General features: G+C 37.2%; 1 long non-coding RNA gene across 1 annotated transcript; it reads right to left on the bottom strand.

The window, feature by feature from the left end:
* Window positions 1–7318: 7318 nt before the first annotated feature.
* LOC136809695 (uncharacterized) lies at window positions 7319–9880 on the bottom strand. The gene is made up of 3 exons (XR_010847012.1): window positions 9768–9880; window positions 9092–9204; window positions 7319–7503 (listed from the first exon to the last, which is right to left on the bottom strand). It is a non-coding gene; the product is annotated as an uncharacterized lncRNA (long non-coding RNA).
* Between the last annotated feature and the right edge of the window lie 259 nt (window positions 9881–10139).

Raw genomic sequence — 10139 nt, 5'->3', positions numbered from 1 at the left:
TTTGTGGTGAGGCCTGACTAAACTATACATTTTTTTTTACAAGCAAGTGTCTGCCCCTACATCAGGCTCGCATTATGCTTAGCATTCTATTGTTCTCGAACAATAGAGCCATTGTTTAGTGACCAAAAACTGAGCCTGCATATGCTTATAAACGTTATGCTTATAAAAGAAAAAATATGTACTTGCACTCGACTTTTGGCGAGTGCTGCACTCAAAATCTCGAACAAACGTGCCACGTTCTGCAAACTGGGTGAAAAGGGAAATTCCCCGAGTTCACGTAAAAAACAAGGCAGATTCACGCATTCACGCAATAGAAAATGGATTTTCACGTTCACGCAAGTTTTTTTAATTCACGCATTCACGCAATTCTTTTTCAATTTTCACGCATTCACGCAACCAAAAAAGCCCATTCACGCATTCACGCAAACCGCTGGGGGGGGGCCCAGTCATGAACTATGAGGCTTCTTTACCTTAGGCTGATCATCATCAAGTGATTTACGCCTCTCCATGGTTTGGAGGGACTTTCTGTTGACCTGGCAGTTATCACTTCGACCAGCCTCTGTGCTTAACAAAATATCACAATTAGTATGCCTAATGGGAGCTTCAATTTTGGAAAATCCTTCCAACTGCACATTTTCTAGCACTATGCTACCATGGGAAGACTTGTCCTCTTTCCGTGAGGCAATCAAATTTTCTAAATCGTCATTACCAGTACAGAGTGATAAATCTTTGCAATATTGAAAAAAATTCTCAAAATTCTGTTCATTTATGAACCTTTCCAAATTTTGTAAAGCAGGGATTTTGTCAGGTGAAATGACCGTGTCAAAAACAACAATTTGCCACCTGTAATCATCTGTCAGCAAATCTTTGAAAACGTAAATGGTTAGGTCAATGACCGGTGCCTTGAGGCTTTCCTTCGCCCTTACAAATGTATACTTTTTAAATTATTCCGCATACAAAAATCCATATTTCTTAGCACAGTCAATTATTTTGATGGATAAAGACACTGGTTCTTTCACAACTTTGAACTCATGAATGCTCAATTTTTTTCCGACATACATCACAACTAACAGAATCCGAATGTTCAGGGAATTTAGCGATTGGTTGTGGTATACAATGGTTTTCTACGCTCCTTATCTGACGTGCACAGCTGCCACAAAGTTTTGGTGGATCTACAGATGGTTGATCATTTGATAAGTTATAATTAAAGAGCATTTCAATTTGATTTTTAAATTCAGTTGCTTGCTTTGGATTTTTATATCCTACTTTGGGAACAATTTTTCCTCGACAAAGGCGACATAGTATGGAAAGTGAATCATTGTGTTTAGTATAAAGGTCCATATTTTCAAAATATCAGTAGAATCAAGAACAATCAGTAATAAAAGGGTGTTATTCAGTAATCAGTGTCCAAAACAAATCAAGTCCAATAAAACAGTTATAGATTCATCAGTATAAAGGGTTATCCAGTAATCAGTGTCCAAAACAAATCCAGTCCAGTAAAACAGTTATAGATTCAGCAGTATAAGGGGTTATCCAGTAATCAGTGCTCAAAACAAATCCAACAAAAAACCATTTAAGAGAAAAAAGATGCTTTCTTTTAACGTTGATAAATAATGTTTACTAGCCGGTACCCGGCGTCGCACGCCGGTTTAGCTGTTTGCTGAACGCATTTAAAGTCCTTTGGATGTTGGGAAGGTGGCTTAAACACCCCTTAAACACGATGAAATCAAAATTAAAGGGAAGAATTCTCTTCAAAGTTTGACTCTATCCCTCCCGGGTGACGTATCTTTTAACCATATTTTGAAAAATATTTTTGTGGCAAAATGATCAGAAAGCAGAAAAGGGCGCCATTCCCAAATTACACCATACCGGCGACCAGCGACATCCGAGACGGCTCTGCAATTAGATTTTTTTTCTCGCTTCGCTCGCGTTATATTTGCCGTATTTCTTGATGTTTAGGAAAACTTTGATGTCAAGAGAAGCGGAGTGAAATAATAGACATGACACACGATTCGTCGAAAAAAGGCAGCCCGGGGGGTGCTTAGGCAAGAGAAGGAAGGGTATTGGTATATGCCGGCCTTAAAGGTGCCTTTTTTGAAACATGGCAGTTTGAAAAATCGGAAAATCAAACTTCAGTCCCACTAAGAATCGGAAAAATAGGAAAATTTTAACTTTTTGCCCTCAGAAAGATAGAAATTTGGTGAAATTAGTCCCAAAAAGTGATTTAAATTCACACAATATCCCTTGTTTCTTCTCCTCTTTATTCTGCTAAGGGTCCAAGGGGCAGGGCCGAAAGTCAGCTCGCAACCATAGTCCCCCCGGAAGGCAGCAATTTTATGGTGCTTTTTATAAAATAACTTCGTCATGACTTCGATAACTTTTCAAATTCAACAATGACTTAGATTTACAGCAAAATAATTATCGACATGGATGTTTAAAGGTCCCTTTTTACGCCTTTTGAACGTATTTTTAATGTTGCTGTTGTTCTAACAAACTTGTCTTGTGATTCTTATGTTTTATTTTATATTTGTTCTTTTCTTTAACAGATTCTGTTTAAAAGATTTTCTTTTGTTTTGAAAAGAATTCGAATGTCTCAAATCAAATAGGTCGTTAATTACATTCGAAAATATAAAACAAAAGAAAAGAAATAAAAAAAGAAAAAGTCTAATCTATCAATCAAAACAAAGTCTTTATAAAACGGCGCGAATCTGATTTAACACATTTGTGGAGCAAGAAGCAAAAGTCATCTTTTAAAAGAACAAAACATTGCTTGCGAAATCGAAAGTGACACACAGACAGAAAACAGAAAACAAAATGACATACGCGTTATACTATTAATATATAGATTATAGAGCAGTCGTCTTGTTGAACAAAAAAGGTTCTAGACCACGTGACTATATCGCCTGATCGTAGGCAGATAGAGCGGATTCCTATGTATCACGTGGGTATATCTTTTTTCAAAGGTCACCTCGAATGAAAAGTAAGAGAAGCGGCGATGTAAACACAAATAAATTAGAAGTTTGAAATTCTGTTGGTAGGCAAAAACTCGACCACATACCAATGTAATTTTTTTGTAATTGCTAAGAAAAGGGTTGAAGAATGCTAGAAAAAAGTTTCAAATCATAACTCAAAGAATTGGCTGTGGAAATGTAATTCAAAGTGGCTGCTTGGGCTTAATACTCAAATTACTAAATTTCATATATAATTAGATGTTTCTTTTGCCTCTAAGATTGTCAAACGTGCAAAAGTTTTGCAAGGGATAACATGTGATTAATTGGGACGAGATGGAGTTTTTACAAGCTCTTGTTTGATTTGGTTGGTCGTTGACCAGTATTAAAACAATTTTGTTACTTTTTCTAAAGAGCGCGTCATTTTTGTCACTTCAAATGACCAATTATTAAAGCACGTTATAAAAACTCCATCTCATTTTAATTAATTTGCCGAAGAAACTAAGCTTTTTAGTTGAGAAATGATCTAGTAATAATTTTGCCTCGCTTTGCCCACGCATAATTCGTGAAGACATACATAGGTCATCTATTTATTTTGCGAAAACAATGAAAAAAAAATAATAATTCGCATAATTATAGGGGCAAACATTCCAGCCGCGGCTTTCTTATATTATGGTCGTATCAAGACTAATTAAGCATAAGAGAGGTTGTTTCAAATGTCAAATGAATCATTTTACAATATCTGTTGCATAAATGAGCATACAAAAAGAGGTCAATGGCCTCTTTTGATAAGTTCCCCAAATTGAAATTTAGTCTTTCAGTGATAGTATCCTGTGTTGTGGCGATCTCAGGTTCAAACAGCGTATATCCTGCCCCCTGGATGTCTACGATCGTAAATTGCTTCTCTTATTTTTCCCATGAGTAGTGAGCCGGGCATCGTGCTTTCAATAAACGCTCGAGCTCTTGCGGACTGTTATGGATGCTTTTTCCATTGTTGTTTCTGTATTTTATGAAAGTTCCACTAACATACTCTTAATCATAAAATCTCTTCAAAATGCAAAATCTTTAATATTATTTTTCTCACAATAATGAATCAAGCTCTCTGTGACGTTTCTGGCAAGGGCGTGTGCTTGGACAGCTTTCTTTGACGAACTTTCCTTGGTTTCCTTCAGGAAACTACTTTATTAACATTTTCCATAGTCGTTAAAACGTCAGGCGAGAAGGTTTTAAAAAAATAGTTTTTTTAGAGTCAGTCTCCACAACCTTAAAGACTTTTTAAAGCCTCCTTGGGTCATCGGTTCATCAGATACGGTAAATTCTTTTGGAGTGGGATAACTCCATTTCATCTCGGATACATTCAATTCTTGGATATTAACTGTGATTGGTGGATTTTCAGTGCCGTTCTGTCCGTTCCCAGTTTCATCATGGTTGAGATTGAGATGCTTTTCGGGTATTCTTTGATGTATCTTTAGAGGGGAGTTTAAGTTTTTTTGATGGTGTTGCTGAAGTTATGATGGACAATGATTGGTTGTTTGATTCTACACTAAGCAAGTTGCCCTGGACCGTCATGCTTGGAAAGACCTGGTCATGAGGAGCAAGGGGCCTGTTCAGGCCTGAGCTTCTAAGCAAGCAAGTAAGCAGAGAACTCCGTCGGGGCATCTTGAGAAAGTACTTGGTTACGGACGGGGATAGAAAGTTTTGATCCGTGACAAACCTGACATACATTACTTCAAAGGATTTGATCTGTGATAATTTAATGCACGAAGGTCCATTCTGTGATCTAAAAATGTCACACTTTTCAAATTTCCCCATTATTTTTTGAAGTGTGCTGTACATGCACTCCTCATATTTTCGATTGATACTTCGGCATAAGGGTATGCAACAAATACTTCAGCTTCACACCTTTTGTACTTCTTGGCTGTTCCTTCAGTTTCGGATTCGAGTCTTTAAACAGTCATTTCCTGCTCCTTTATTATATTAGCGCCTGCTCCATTCTTTTTGTTGCTTGTTTCTTGTTTTCCACCTTGTTTTCCTCTTTTTCGCTTCAATTGTTCAGCGTGTTCTCTCCATAATTGTTTGTCTTCGTTATTAGCCATCTAAAAAATAGATAATTGTCTTTTTTTAAACTTTTATAACTTCAGCCTTTGTGGCCGAGAGCAAAATTACCTAAATAGGGCCTTACCACGCCCGTGTCAAAACTGAAAGGACCGCCTCCAGGGCGGTCGATGATGTAATCTGGGTAATTACATACTTGATATTCTCATTTCATACCAGAGTGACTACAAAATTTTCACATATACTGTATATCAATCAATTTCACTTTCAGACTTTGTTTGTAATTTTTAATCTTTTTTACCTTTCAATCGCCGGCGACTACTTGGTAACAGGCAAACAATGTAAACAAATAATTGCGCCGTCAGCGAAACCGCTCGACCAATGGTTAAAGTCCCGAAGACGTAATATTTGACCAGACAATGCCAGGGCATTATATTCTAGCGCCATATAGTAAATCATAAAAAACTGATAATGGGCAGGAAAGGAGGTTAGTCCGATTTTTGCGAAACATTTTTTTCAGGCTGAAAATGCCAGAAATCGCCGTCTTTTCAGATTTTTATTGGACTTTTTCCTTATATTTATTTTTTTTTCCACACATTGATAACAATGCCCACCATCAGGCATGATTCAATTGTCAAAAAAACTGATTTTTGCAACCGGAACTTTCTATTTCTATTCTCCCTACTCCCCTTCCCTCTCCCCCTATCAACAATCAATCAATGTGTTATGCTTTTTTGCTAAACGCTATATCTTCTGAGTGATATTTTTTATTTTTCTCCTTATTGCTATCTAACTTTCATCATCAGGTAGGTCCATTCAACACGTAGCTTACTTTCTTATCTTCTATCCAGGTTTTCTGACTTTTTCAAGTGTTTTAATGTATTTTTTTGAGATTTACCCGCGCCTGTGAAACAAGGTTCTTACCTTGGCTCGAACCACCAAATGCAAGCAAATTGATTTACAAGCCTGACGCCTATCCACTTGCGTCAACAAGACATAGCCATCACTTGCAAATACTTATAGTGTGTAATTTTCAGACCTTAGATCACTACGAGATCTTAAGTTGAGTCGCAGGGTACGAGTGCCCCTAAGAAGGCCTTCGGCCTTGTATTGTGACTTTCGAGCTCCAACCCTAATTCTAACTTATAATAACCGAACCCCCGTGTAGGTTAGCAAATTTTAAAATGTAACTTGCATCCTGAGGGACGATATCGTTTGCCAACCATCTTGAGACGATGTCATCTTGTTGCTAGAAAAATCATACTAGTGTTTATCACCACTTTCGGTTTCTTCGAGTAATACGCATGCGCGCATTTGCGAAATACAGGTTTCTTTTAATTCTGTGGGGACTCTTTTATTCAATTTCTTTTTTAGATTTGTTGGTTTGTTGATTTTTGTTTGTTTTTGATTTTGTTTGTTCCTCCCCGACCACTGTAACTTTCCCATTGGCAGGGGCGGATTTAGGATTTTAAAGGTACCATGCAAAACCTAAACTGGTATATATACTAAAACTGCTATATATAGTGTCTAAGGAGGGCCCACCATGGTTGGGCCCGACGGGCCAGAAAATTTTCGATTTTTGACCCCTCTAGAGCGCCTAAAACAGCCTCCTTTTTTGTATTGTGATTCCCCTCTAAGAGACTCCAAGTGCCTTGTTCTGTGCATCAGGAAAGCAATAAATAGTAAAAAAGAAAGGAAAATTAACTTACAGTCGTTGGTATCTTTCCGGAATTTGCCAGGATTATTCCACCACTTCACTTTATGGATAAGGATGTATTAACATTTATTGATTAGTTGATTGATTAGTTGATATTTCTTAGGTACTCCTTTATTTTTTAATCTGAAAATAAATAGAAATAAAGGGAAAGGTCTGTTTCGCCCAATAGTCAGGGCTCATCAGTATGCCTAGGACCTAGTCCGGACATAGACAGACGATAAAGTTAAAAGACGGAAGAAACATTAACCTAGTGTGACACGAAAAATTTCCCAGACAAAATTCAAAATGGTAGCTTAAAGATTTCTCCAAAAATAAAGCCTACACTTAGTCGTTTTAAGAGAAACGTTTAACCTACCATGTGTCTTTTAGATTTACCTTTTATTGGGATGCACTGAAATCAAGTTGAGTTTAGAAATCCAATTTTGCTTTTGTAGATTCTCGAGCAAGAAGAGAGAAAAAAGAAAGAAATAGAAAGACCAGGTGGGACAGCACAATACAACACATCACAGAAAGAGAAGCACAACAAATATTCACTATTTGCATACAGAAAACATTTTATATCTATATACATTTTATATATACAAAACTACAGACCCCTTTTACAATCAAACATCAAGTTGACATTCTAAAATATAAAACAAAACCATAAAATACAAATATAACAAATATAAAAATACCATGTTTTTTTTATTTTTTTTATTTTTTTTCGTTTTTCAAATCTATGTACATCAGTTGAAACCAAAGCAAGACACTTCTGGAAAGCAAGAGGTAGAAAAGCTGCACCTATTTTTTAAAATTAATTGTTGGTTTTATACATTCTGCGTTTCTTCTTTCCTAAAAACCTATTGATGATAGCCTGAGAATCTGGAATGATGGAAGGATGGAATTCCATGAGAGCAATGATTTTGCTTTTGAAAAATAGGTCCCAATGTCAAATTTAGATTCTTAGATTCTGATATTTTCAAGAATGGTGGGAGACAGTGTCATTTCCAAATTTCGTGTCCTTTTTTCAAAGAATGAAGAATATGGATTTGAAGGACTTTCTGATATAGAGAAAGTACTAAGCTTTTCTCTAATGTAAAACTGATCTGAAAAGGAAATACGAGTCGGACTTGCAACAAAGCTTTCAGATACACCACAAGTGGGTTTGGGTGCACCTGAAGAAAAAACATTGGTGGAATTGGTTGTCAAACTGGCGACAAGGCCCTCAGATGCACCGCAAGTGGGTTCGGGTGCAACTGAAAAAAACACATTGGAGTTCGGTGTCGAACTGGCGACAAGGCCCTCAGATGCACCACAAGTGGGTTTTGGTGCACCTGAAGAAAAAACATTGGTGGCATTGGTTGTCAAACTGGCGACAAGGCCCTCAGATGCACCACAAGTGGGTTCGGGTGCAACTGAAAAAAAAACATTGGAGTTGGGTGTCGAACTGGTGACAAGGCCCTCAGATGCACCGCAAGTGGGTTTGGGTGCACCTGAAAAAGAAAAATTGCTGGAACCTGAAAAGGAAAAAGTGCTGGATGTGGTTATTGGACTTGGGACAAAGCCCTCAAATGTGGAAGAAGTGGGTTCGGTCCCATCTGAAAAATTATTGTTTACTCTGGGTTTGGACTCATCTGAGTTAAGAGGACGGCGCGGTGATGCGGAAACAGAAAATTGTTTAGGTGGTTTAGACTCTAGCAAGGACTTTTTATAGGTAAAATAATTAAAAAGAGTTGGATTATTTAACATGTCACCTTTGGCTTTAGAGGTGGACTTTTTAATTGAAGATAATGATGGATTGCTACATGAAACACTTGAAAGAGAAGGCATATCAGTAGTAACAACAGATGAGGCAAATGTGAGCTGTTTGGATGGTGGTTGATCTGAGAGACTTTCAGCTTCAAATTTTCTTTTGGGTTTTGAGAGCTGCTTTTTACTACATGATGGTAGAGAACCAGTTTTCTTTGTTTTTGTTTTTGTTTTTTTGGAATCTTTCAGATTTACCAAAGGGACGAAATGATTTGGCTGAAAGTCACTGTTCAAATGGTCTGATAAATTACAAAACAAAATTTTAAATGGTTTAAGCTTTGAGTCATCTACTCTAGGAATAATGGTGGTGTTATTGAATAGAATTTTGTACCTTGGTAGACCCTGATCATTTTCCTCCTGGTGACAGTTGAAAGAGCACAAATGCATAAAAAGGAAGAAAAAACATTTGGGGAAGAGTTATGCTTGGCCTCTGCTTTAATCAATGCGGAACCTTTCAAATTAGTGCCCTGTGAGAAGTCGGAAACACATGCACCACCTAGTAAAGAATTAAAACTATGGAAAACTGTGGAATGCTTAGAAAAGAGTTCTTTGAGCAATGGATGATTGGAATAATACTCACAAAACAAAAATAATTCCCCACACGTAAGGCATCGCAAAGCATCAGACAGCGAATTGTTGCCAACCATGTGAAGCGACAGAGAACTGTACAAACAATTGCCGTTCGGAAGAGAGCTGAAGATAAAAAATTAAGATGTTATTATATTTTCCATGTAACAGCTTCTTTCATCACTTGGGGACCATCCATATAGCACCTACACAGTGAAGGGGGAGAGGGGGTTTAGCAAAAGCATATAACATTAATGAATGTATGACTTCATCTCTAATTTTCACTGCATGCAATGCATGAGAGAGTTGAATTTGTATAATTTTTGTGTACGTACTATGCGGATGACCCCTTACATTAAAAAATGTGAATAGAACGGGAAGTGTCTGGTTCTCGACTGTGAATAACATGTCAAAAATCAAAACCCGAGTAAAAGATTATGTATATACTACAGATTATATCTGTCACGTAACAAAAAAAACTAATTTTTTTTTAACATACGTGCTACATTACATGATTTGTATCAGATTACACCTACTTATGATACAATGAAGGGGGAGAAGTTAAGGGTATTACAGAAGAGAGAGAGAAAAAAAATTAATTACTATCTTGCCAGTCTAATAAGTTGTGGTTATAATTAATTGTTTCTGCGGGTGATACACAGACAAGAGAATAAAAACAAGTTACATACCTTATGGGTTTGACATCCCTGGAAATGGACTTTGGAATGTTCCCATAAACAGAAAAACAAACATTGGCAGAACCTTCTCTACTCAAAGCCAACAAATCAACACTCCTCACTTTCAAAAATTTACTCAACTCAACAGATTTTTCAAAAATAACCTCATGATTTTCTTGCTGGATGGCAGCTCGAAGCTCACGAGTGACTCTCTCCATGTTGTACTTTGGAAGAGATCATGCATAGGCCTGACCCGGGGGGGGGGGCACTGACCTTGACGACCGACGGGGACGTGCCGCTGGAGTTTCAAAAGTCGATCCTGTCAGAAATGAAATTTGATGAAAAATAGACCCTGTCAGAAGAAAAATTTGATGAAAAACCTAC

Source organism: Clytia hemisphaerica, unplaced genomic scaffold (assembly GCF_902728285.1).
Source record: "Clytia hemisphaerica strain Z4C2 unplaced genomic scaffold, Clytia hemisphaerica genome assembly, whole genome shotgun sequence".
Taxonomy (NCBI): domain Eukaryota; kingdom Metazoa; phylum Cnidaria; class Hydrozoa; order Leptothecata; family Clytiidae; genus Clytia; species Clytia hemisphaerica.
This window is presented reverse-complemented; position numbering and strand designations above follow the sequence as displayed.